This window comes from Lontra canadensis, unplaced genomic scaffold (genome assembly GCF_010015895.1).
Source record: "Lontra canadensis isolate GAN:19392208 unplaced genomic scaffold, GSC_riverotter_1.0 scaffold1, whole genome shotgun sequence".
In the NCBI taxonomy this organism is placed as follows: domain Eukaryota; kingdom Metazoa; phylum Chordata; class Mammalia; order Carnivora; family Mustelidae; genus Lontra; species Lontra canadensis.
Window position 1 is genome coordinate 122,150,536 of NW_022630995.1, and position 9,806 is coordinate 122,160,341.

The window sequence follows — 9,806 nt, forward strand, 5'->3', positions numbered from 1 at the left end:
AAAAAGAAGAAAAAAGAAAAAAGAAATAAAAAAAGAAAACCAATAATGAAAAAATATAAAAAGAAAATATATATATACATATATATATTTATTAGATAAACTAGTTAAAAATGTTAAAAAAGAAAAGGGTAAAAGTTTAAAAAATTTAGCAGAAGAAGAGAAAAAAAATTGAAAAAGAAAAAAAAATTAAATTAACTGCAAGGCTAAAGAATCATGGGGAGAAAGCCATGAGTTCTGTGCTTTGCTTTTTCCTCCTCTGGAATTCCGCTGTTCTCCTTGGTATTGAAACTGCACTCCTTGGTAGGTGAACTTGGTCCTGGCTGGGTTTCTTGCTGATCTTCTGGGGGAGGGGCCTGTTGTAGTGATTCTCAAGTGTCTTTGCCCCAGGCGGAGTTGCACCGCCCTTACCAGGGGCCGGGCTGAGTAATCCGCTCAGGTTTGCGGGAGCTTTTGTTCCCTGAGCACTTTCCGTAGAGTTCCGGAGGACAGGAATGAAGATGGCAGCCGCCCATTCTCCAGCCCGCAGGAGCCGAAAGCCTGGGGCCCCACTCCTCAGTGCGCCCTCAGAGTACAGCGCCCAGTTGCTCCAGTCACCCTGGCCTCTGGCCGCGCTCCAAGCTGACCGAGCCTGCAACCGGTTCAAGGTAAACCCGAGCCTAGAGCTCACTCCTCGGCTCTGTCTCTGTAGCCGGCTTCCCCGCTCTAATACCTGTAAGCTTGCGACACTCATGACACCCCCGATCCTTCTGTGACCCTGCGGGACCTGAGGCCACGCTGACCCCGCGTGGGCTTCACCCCGGTTAAGCCTCTGGAGCGATGTCCCTCAGCGGAACAGACTTTTTAAAGTCCTGATTTTGTGCTCCGTTGCTCCGCCGCTTGCCAGGAGCCGGCCCCTCCCCATGGGGTCTATCTTCCCGTCGCTTTGGATTCACTTCTCCGCCAGTCCTACCTTTCAGAAAGTGGTTGATTTTCTGTTTCTAGAATTGCTGTTCTTCTTCTCTTCGGTCTCCCGTTGGATTTGTAGGTGTTTGCAATCTTTAGATAAGCTATCTAGCTGATCTCCCGCTACCTGAAGTAGTCTCAGCCTGCTACTTCTCCGCCATCTTTACTCCTTCTACACTTACCTGTACTTCTGATTCAATGGTTATAAGACAGAATTTCCCATGATTCCTTCCTTGGGTTTGACTGATTTGCTAGAGCAGCTCACAGAACTCAGGAAACCCATTTATTCACTAGATTACCTATCTGTTTAAAAGGATACACCTCAACAATTAGTCAAATGAAGAGATGTATAGAGCAAGGTGTATGGGAAAACACTGGGACTTCTGGGCTCCTTCCAGGAGTGGCAGTCTCCCTGCATCTCAAGGTGCTCACCAACTTGGAAGTTCTTGGAACCCTGTCCCTTGGAGTTTTTAATGGGGGCTTCATTACATAAGCATGGTTAATTAAATCACTGGCCATTGGTGACTGATTTAACCTCTAGCCCTTCCCCCCTCATTGGAGGTCAGGGGAATGGGGCTAAAACTTCGAACCTTCTAATTATATGGTTTGTTCCTCTGTTGACAACCCCCATCCTTAGGTGATCTAGAGGCATTACAAAAGTCACCTCATTAACATAACAAAAGACATCTTTATTGCTCTCATCACTTAAGAAATTCCAAAGGTTTTAGGAGCTTTGTGTCAGAAATGGAAGGAAGACCAAATATAATTCTTACTATCAATCACAACATCCCAGGCAACCAGCTTGGTAAGAACTGATTGAAGCAATGGATGCTAAAACTGTGTTAGAAAGTTAGACATCACCAAGACATAGAAACAGTCCCAACTGAACAAAGTTAGCATCACTAGCATCAGTGCCTTGCAGGCTGAGACCACCGGGAACACACCTGTATGGAACAAGCTGGGATTATGAATGGTGGTGGTAAGGAAGAATCCACCCCATGGAAAACCATGAGGCAGTCCAGTGAGAGAGTGTTAGGTAACTCTGGAGAGGGGTAAAGTGAGCGGTTCTGGATCGGAAGCTATCAGGAATTGTGGGCAACCCTATCACTGGCTATCTCCGGAAATCTTATGCAGAAGGAAGAAAGAGTGGGCTGAAGAGAGAGCGGCAATTGGCAAGGCAGCCACAGGCATACATATTTTAGCCAGGAGAAAGGGAGGATTGGCCATTTGTGCAATGATGACAGTGTTCATTGTTTTGTCTGCATTCAGACATGATAAGGGAGGGGTCTTGTCACAAGGTCCCAGAGTGGCCTTGACGAATATTGATGTTCTGTGAAACAGTTTATTTCAACACAAGAACGCCAAGGCCGAGCTCCGAGTGCCAGTATCTTTCCTAGCAACCCCAAGGCCTGGCCGGTGGCATTCTCAGATGCCAGGTGTCAGGGACTGCTTTTCCTCTTTCCCGATAGTAACCCATTAACCAGAATTGACTAAATTAACATCATGTGCCTCCTGATATGAAAAGGAAAACAACAGTATTCTTGTGGCATTTCTGCCAAAAATGCATACCCTAATCAAGAGAAATATCAGACACATATCGGTTGATATGCTATAAAAGAGTGGGTCTGCATTCCTCAAAAATGTCAATGTTGTGAAAGAAAGAGATGGAAGAATTGTCCTAGATTAAAGATGAGCCAACTGTAACAAAGTACCGCAATCAATGAATTGGAATTTTCTTTCACAATAGCAGACATTACTAGGGTAATTGGCAAATCCTAAATAAATTTGTAGTTTAGATCACTGTAGTGATGTTACTTTTCTGATTTTGATAATGATACCATGATATTTAAGAGAATGTCTACTTTTAGGAAGGACATTGAAGAATTTAGGGATAAAGGGGAATCACATCTACAACTTACTCTCAAATAGTTCAGAAAAAAACATATATATGTGTGTGTGTGTGTGTGTGTGTACAGAGAGAGAAAGGATAAAGCAAAATTTGGAAAATCTGGGTGGAGAATACATGAAAATTCTTTACATAATTTTTGCAACTATTTGTAATTATATCAGAAGTTGAAAGAAAAAATACCATTCTCTTCCCTTTTACAAGTGCTTTTCTTTTTTGAGTAAAGGTTATTTTGCATGAGGGTGAATTCAGCCTTGGTGTTTCACTCACTACATTTTTTTTTTTTTTTTTTAAGAGAGAGGGAGCATGAGCAGGGAGGGACAGAGAGTATATTAAGCATGTTCCACACAGAGCCTGACACAGGCCTTGATCTCACAACCCTGAGATCATGACCTGAGCCTTAATCAGGAGTCAGCAGCACCAACTGAGCCATTCAGGCATCTCTCACTCAGGGCATTCTTGAGTAAAAGATCTATTTATATGTGTATTTACATCTAAATCTCCTTTCTTAATTTTTTAATGTCTATAATAAAGCTGGCATGAGGTTTTCTTGGGAGGAAACCACTTCCTTTAGCAGCCCTTTTGTAGCAAAATTTATTATAGTTCATCTTTTCTTAATTCTATAGATATGGATTGTTAGAAACATATGTATTGAACTTTGTGTTGAAAATTCTCTTGGTGGTGGAAGCACCACCTGACTGAGGAGCAATCCACAGGTGAGCTCCTAAACCCTGAATGATCTCGCTGTTGTGTCATTTCCATGTGTTGTTGACATTAGCCCATATCAACAACATTCTATGAAATATAACATATGCACTAATACTATAGAATTTCCCCTTCAGAATGAGGAAGAACATAGGAGGGAAGGCTCTTTGGAGAACTTGATGCAACAGTTATCTTCATTATGAATGTTGCTTAGAAAACTTGCATCTCAAGATTTAAGAAAACAGTTCATATATGATTTCATCTTGAAGTAAAGAGTAGTTGGTATTCTGTAGACTAAGGAAAGCCATTATTTGAGGCAAAGAAAGTTTGTATATATTATCGTTGTCTAGAACCAACTGAAGCCATCCACGTACTATGGAACTGGGTTGAAGTATGCCAGCGTCATCCTAAGAAGGAAGTCAAATCAGTAACTAGTTCAGCCCAGTGTATCACTTAGTCTTAAAATTTGCTTATTACTTTGAAACACTGCTATGTTTAGATCTTCTTAATGATCATTGATAACTAGTGGCAGCTATGTAATTTTTAATAAAAGTGTTGTTACAAAATCTCGTGTAGTGGGAGTTTCTTGTAAGTTCTCACGTATATATGTACGAGTCACCTTACCAGGAGAACTCCAGTGTCAACCTCACTGAGCCCCATTAACTTTTGTCAATGACCTGGGGTTTGGCAGAATTGCAAAGAAGAACAGCTTCAAACAAGGTGGTTCTCAAGGTGTGAGGGCCACTTACCTGAAAATCACCTGGGGTGCTCGTTAGAATGAAGCCTCCCTCCACCTCAGACCTGTTCAGTTGGAGGCTCTTGAAAGGAGGCTCCAGGAAGTGATGCTGAGGTATCTCACATGGGAAAAACATTCTCAGTAAAACTTGCCTGAAAGGAAATTTGTAACAGTAAGTGTACTTTATACTCGTTTACATCTTTCATATTTCTTACCACATCGAATACTTAGTATCTCAAACATGAGAAACCATTGAAATGATTTTATTTGATCTAAATTTTAGGAGGCTAGAAGTACATAAATTACGCTAAATGCAGCTTCTCTGTAGCTCTGCTCTTTTTCAGTCCATCACTTGAATTATCTGAGGCTCATGAAGTCATTCTCAAGCTTCTGTTACTGGTTAAAGGAAAGAAGTGGAAAGTTGCTAAAAACAACTCACCTCTTCAGCTGTGCTTTAGTCTAAGCCAGTAACCTATGGGATGAGGAAAAGCAGAAGGAAAATATATCAGAAATTAAACTCACTTTCTTCCTTCCATAAACCTGTTCTTATTCTTCCCTTCCTCCTCCTCTTACTCTTGGTCCAGTTGCTCCAGTAAGGAACTTGAGAGTCATGCCTGGACCCACCTTACTCCTCTTACCACTCCTACCACCCCCACTGCAACCAGGTTACCAGTCTTGGCAGTTTGTCTCCAGAAGTATCTTTCATCTTTTTAACATGCCCCTCCATCTCATCCCCCTCCCCGCATCTTACTCTAGCTCTCTTCCCTGGACCACAACATGGCCATCCAACTGGTCTCTGCCTCCAGTTTCTCTCCCTTCTCCCTTCAATCCTTTCTCCATCCTGCCTTCAGAATTGCCTTGGAGCAAATCATTCCTCTTCTTGTAAGCCTGCACTGGTTCTCTGCTGCCTCTGCAGTGAAGCCTGAAGTCCCAGCAAGGCATGGGAGGCCTTTGCAACCTGGACCCCACAAACTGCCAGTGGGAGTTCTAACCTCTCTGAGAGAAGCGTACACCTTATATTCTAGTAGAACTTGCAAAATACACCAAAGGCTTTTTAAAAAATCTTGCCTTTATTCATGCTGTGCCTTTGCCTGGCCTCTTGGCACCAACCAGGTCCACCTGTGTACCTGGCAAACTCTGACTCCTTATGGTTCAACTTAGGTGCTTTTCCTTCTCTCACTGTTCTTGCCCCAATTAAAAATGATCACTCCCTCAGAAGTGTCCCAGCACCGTTAGTGCCTGTGACTGTTCAGTGTGCCACACTGGACTATGGAAGTTTTATTCAGGTCTATCTGTTCCCTACCTAATGGCTCTGTGTTTCATTAGGAAGGGGACTAAATCTCATTTATTGTGGTATTTCTGGGTGCCCACACAGAACTTGAGACTCACCTGGAGAACAACATCATTTGTTGAAGTGGATTAGAGATTAGAATTCTTCCATCCCCATTTCTAGAATTTTCTACTACCCTATGGATCTTTGCTGCCTCTAGCAAATTTTCCTGCATGCTATGGGCAATCAATAGATTGTTGAATGTGTTCCAGAAAGAAAACTCATTTCTTGAGTTCTTACTAAGTCTTAAAGGAACATATACATATTAATTTTTTAATCCTTACAACAACCTTATGAAGTATCCATCATTTTTATTAGCATTCTCATTTGAAAGTGGAGATAACTCAGACCAGAGTTGTTAAACCACTTGCCCAAGGTCACATAGCTATGAATAAAAGAGCTAGGATTTAAACCCGGGCAGTCTGGCTACAGAGTAGACATGCTTGAACATTCAGCCCATTTTCATTCTCATTACATGAGAACTATGGACAGTCAACAAATTTGCCTAGCCCTTTCTTTTGACCCATTGGTCTGATCCAGGCCACCCTGGGTTCTTAATTATTTGGGAGAAACAAATATAGGCTTTTTCAGAAATAGGCAAATATTATAAGTATGTACACTTCATCTAATCCATTTGGCTATAAAAGCATGGAAACATTTTATTGATATGTACAATTTTTGGATATATAATCTGTAATTTAGGGGCACCTGGGTGGCTCAGTGGGTTAAAGCCTCTGCCTTTGGCTCGGGTTGTGATTCCAGGGTCCTGGGATCGAGCCCCGAGTCAGGCTCTCTGCTCAGCGGGGAGCCTGCTTCCTCCTCTCTCTCTCTGCCTGCCTCTCTGCCTACTTGTAACCTCTGTCTGTCAAATAAATAAACAAATAAATAAATCTTAAAGTTAGTTAAACATAACATAAATTATGTTAATATTTCATTATTTTATGACATTTGACAATTTTATAAATTTGACGTTTGGCTAATGAAAAAATACTAAAATGTATTACTTTCATCTTTCTCAAAAAGGTATGGATGGAATTTTAGGGTCAAAAGGACTTTGAAGTTCACTCAGAATGATGACTCTATATCCAACGTAATACAATTTTAAAAACAGGAATAATCTTGAAATATTAACCAATAAGATTTAAGGTTTCTCAGCTAATTCAAATAAATGTAACTTTATAATAAAATTGTAAGTTTTAGATGAAATTTAAGTGGGAGTTCTATTTAATGCCCACTGTGAACTCAGAACTCTTACGAATACTTAGTTTAAATCAAGAATGATGCATTTCTAGATAATATTGTTAAAATGAGGTTGTTTGAAGTCACATTTTTGGTCAATAATCTTGGCAATACACTTTTTTTCTTTTTACAATATCAATAATTACTCTTTCTTACTGATTCTTCCTGAGTTTGGCATCCTGAAAAAAGAAAAAAATTGATAGCTATTCTACATTGAAAGATTAAATAAGTAGAGAAAAATCTTGAAGATTTCTTCTATTTAATCTATAAAGTGAAATACTGGCTGAATAATAATAATTACTATTTTTATTATTATTATTATTTTTGAAGTAGATTCCAACTCACAACCTTGAGATCAAGACCTGAGCTGAGATCAAGAGTTAGAGCCAACCAGACATCCCAAATGCTTGGTTAAATTGTAATTGTCATTTTTTTTTTGAAAGACAAAAACCAGAAATTATTATTTGAAAAGCAAATGGTACAGCCATAAAAGGCATACAGTAGTCCCCCTTATCTCCTGGAGATCGTTTCAAGATGTCCAGTGGATGCCTGAAACCACAGATACTATCAAACCCTACATATATTACATTTTTTTTTCCTATACATACATACCTATGATAAAGTTTAATTTATAGAATTAAATGCAGTATGAGATTAACAATGACTAATGATAAAACAATTATAACAATAAACTGTAACAAAAGTTACGTGAATGTGTTTTCTCTCAAAATATCATACTGTACAATATTGTATCCACCCTTCTTCTTCCTCCTCTTATGATGATGTGAGAGAATAAAAAGCCTACCAGAGGAGATGCAGTGAGGTAGAAGACATAGACATCGTGACGTAGTGTTAGTCTACTAATAACCTTCTGAGCGAGCGTATGTCAGGAGGAGGATCATCTGCTTCCAGACTGTGGTTAACAGTGAATAACTGAAACCAAATGAAGCAAAACTCAGATGCGGGGTGGGCACTGTATGAGAAAATCTGGGTCCTCTCATCAAAAGTAAAAACAAGGGCTGAAAGAGCCATCTTTTGAGGAAACAGAGTTTAGATTGTCATCTTATATTTGACTTGGCAGTGAGGCATGCAGGATGACTATTTCTAGCTATTGCTAGATTGAATTCTAGAAAGTTCAGAACATGAAGAGTCAATGAGAATTATCAGCAGGGAAGGTACTGGATGCTGTCACCACTTTTGTACATGAGTTGACAGGACATGAGTTGAACCAATTTACTTAGAATCACAAAGTAGGTTGTGACAATGTTTTGGGTGATATCAGACTGAATGTAGGAAATTTACTAATGATGTCAAGGATGTCGAAGTTTGGCTAAATTTTGGGCTTGGCATCAACATCATTCTATAATGGGTGCCCTATTGGTATAGCCTGCTGACTGGCATGGCATCCTGAGGTTCACAGCATGGCTGGTTTGGTTACTTACCAAATCATCTCACAGGCCACTCCCATGCCAACTGCAGGCCTCCATTCCCAGGTTCCAGAATGCATTTAAGATTCTGATTTTCTGGATGCCATCTGATCCATAAAGGTCAGAGCCAGTGGGGATGATGCCCTTCAAGGATACCACTGAAAAATATCAGGAACCCTCCCTTCGAGATTAGCACCTTCCAGAATTAAATAATAGAGATTAAAAGAAAAACAGGAAAAGAGAAAGTGTAGAAATGTAAGTGTTAGAACATGAAATAGTTATGACCAAAGGGCAAATATCCTGGTTTATTCTTTTTGAAAGTAAAACGAATTGAACATTAAAATTACAGTGATTTCTGATTTAAACTTCTATTGGATGAAAACAATTACACAGGTTTTTAATTCATCTTTTTAAGAAAGAGCTACTGAATTTATTTTCTGTGTTAATTCTGTGTGATCCAAGTTCAGTTCCACTCATATGCTTTTTTTCTTTTTTTAAAGTAATCTCTGCACCCAACATGGGGCTTGAACTCAGAACCCAGAGATCAAGAGTCACATGCTCTACTGACTGAGCCAGCCACGCACCCTCCACTCATGTGCTTTCCAGGTAAAGAATGGGTATAAATAAAATGCAAGTAATCCAACTTAATGGGAAGTCACTGTAGAGGGCAACCAGGATAAAAATCAGTGAACTTAATTCAAACATGAAGGTTTTTGCCTACAGAGAACACAAATAGCCTGGTTCTTAAAGAGATAGCTGTCCACTTGGACGTCTTCCAGTTAAGAAGTTTGTGACAGTTTCAAAATCAAATTTCCCTTTTTTTTAATAGTTGTTTGAGCTGTTTAGGTATGAGTCAGCTTTAGCTGAACCACACTGAATTTTGTTTTAGTGTGAGCTAAGAGTCAGTGTAATTACAAAATACCAGAAGGATATGCTTACTTCCTTCCAAATGCAGTTTAGAAATCAAAGAGGTATCATTCTTTTCAAGAACATACCAATAATACATATGGCTACAAAATATTGGTGAAGTGGTGTATAGTTTCTATACGATGAAACATACATAATCAAAGGAGCCCGTGATTATCAACACCAACTGCTACCAAACTTCCGCTCTGTCTCTCCTGCCCTTTTTGTGGAATGACTACTTCACTGGAGTATGAGTGATTTCTCTCACTTTTTTTTTTTTTTAATTCAATGAGGCATTGCATTGTTTAAAGCAGTTATTGTGAATCCTACTTAGATTTTCTAAGTACTGGACAGTGATTGATCTTCTTTTTCTGGTGATTACTCCCTGTGAAAATTCACCAAGAACAATGATGAAGACTCTCTAAAGGGCCTGGGTCATCGGATTTTCCTAAGCCCCAGGGCCATTCACACTTGGAGGGTTTAGAGAGCATCTCATTCTAACCTGGCTCAAGACACTTTACACATGAGGCCTTCTAGGCCCCAGGAGTCTCAGATCTCACACACCATCAGATAGGAGCAGCTAAAGCTAATCCTGATATTAAGGAAGTTTGGCCT

General features: G+C 39.9%; 1 long non-coding RNA gene across 1 annotated transcript; it reads right to left on the reverse strand.

Annotated features, from left to right (window-relative positions):
• Positions 1 to 4,356: 4,356 nt before the first annotated feature.
• LOC116877677 lies at positions 4,357 to 8,514 on the reverse strand. The gene is made up of 4 exons (XR_004384691.1): positions 8,301 to 8,514; positions 7,664 to 7,791; positions 4,729 to 4,761; positions 4,357 to 4,441 (listed from the first exon to the last, which is right to left on the reverse strand). It is a non-coding gene; the product is annotated as an uncharacterized LOC116877677 (long non-coding RNA).
• Between the last annotated feature and the right edge of the window lie 1,292 nt (positions 8,515 to 9,806).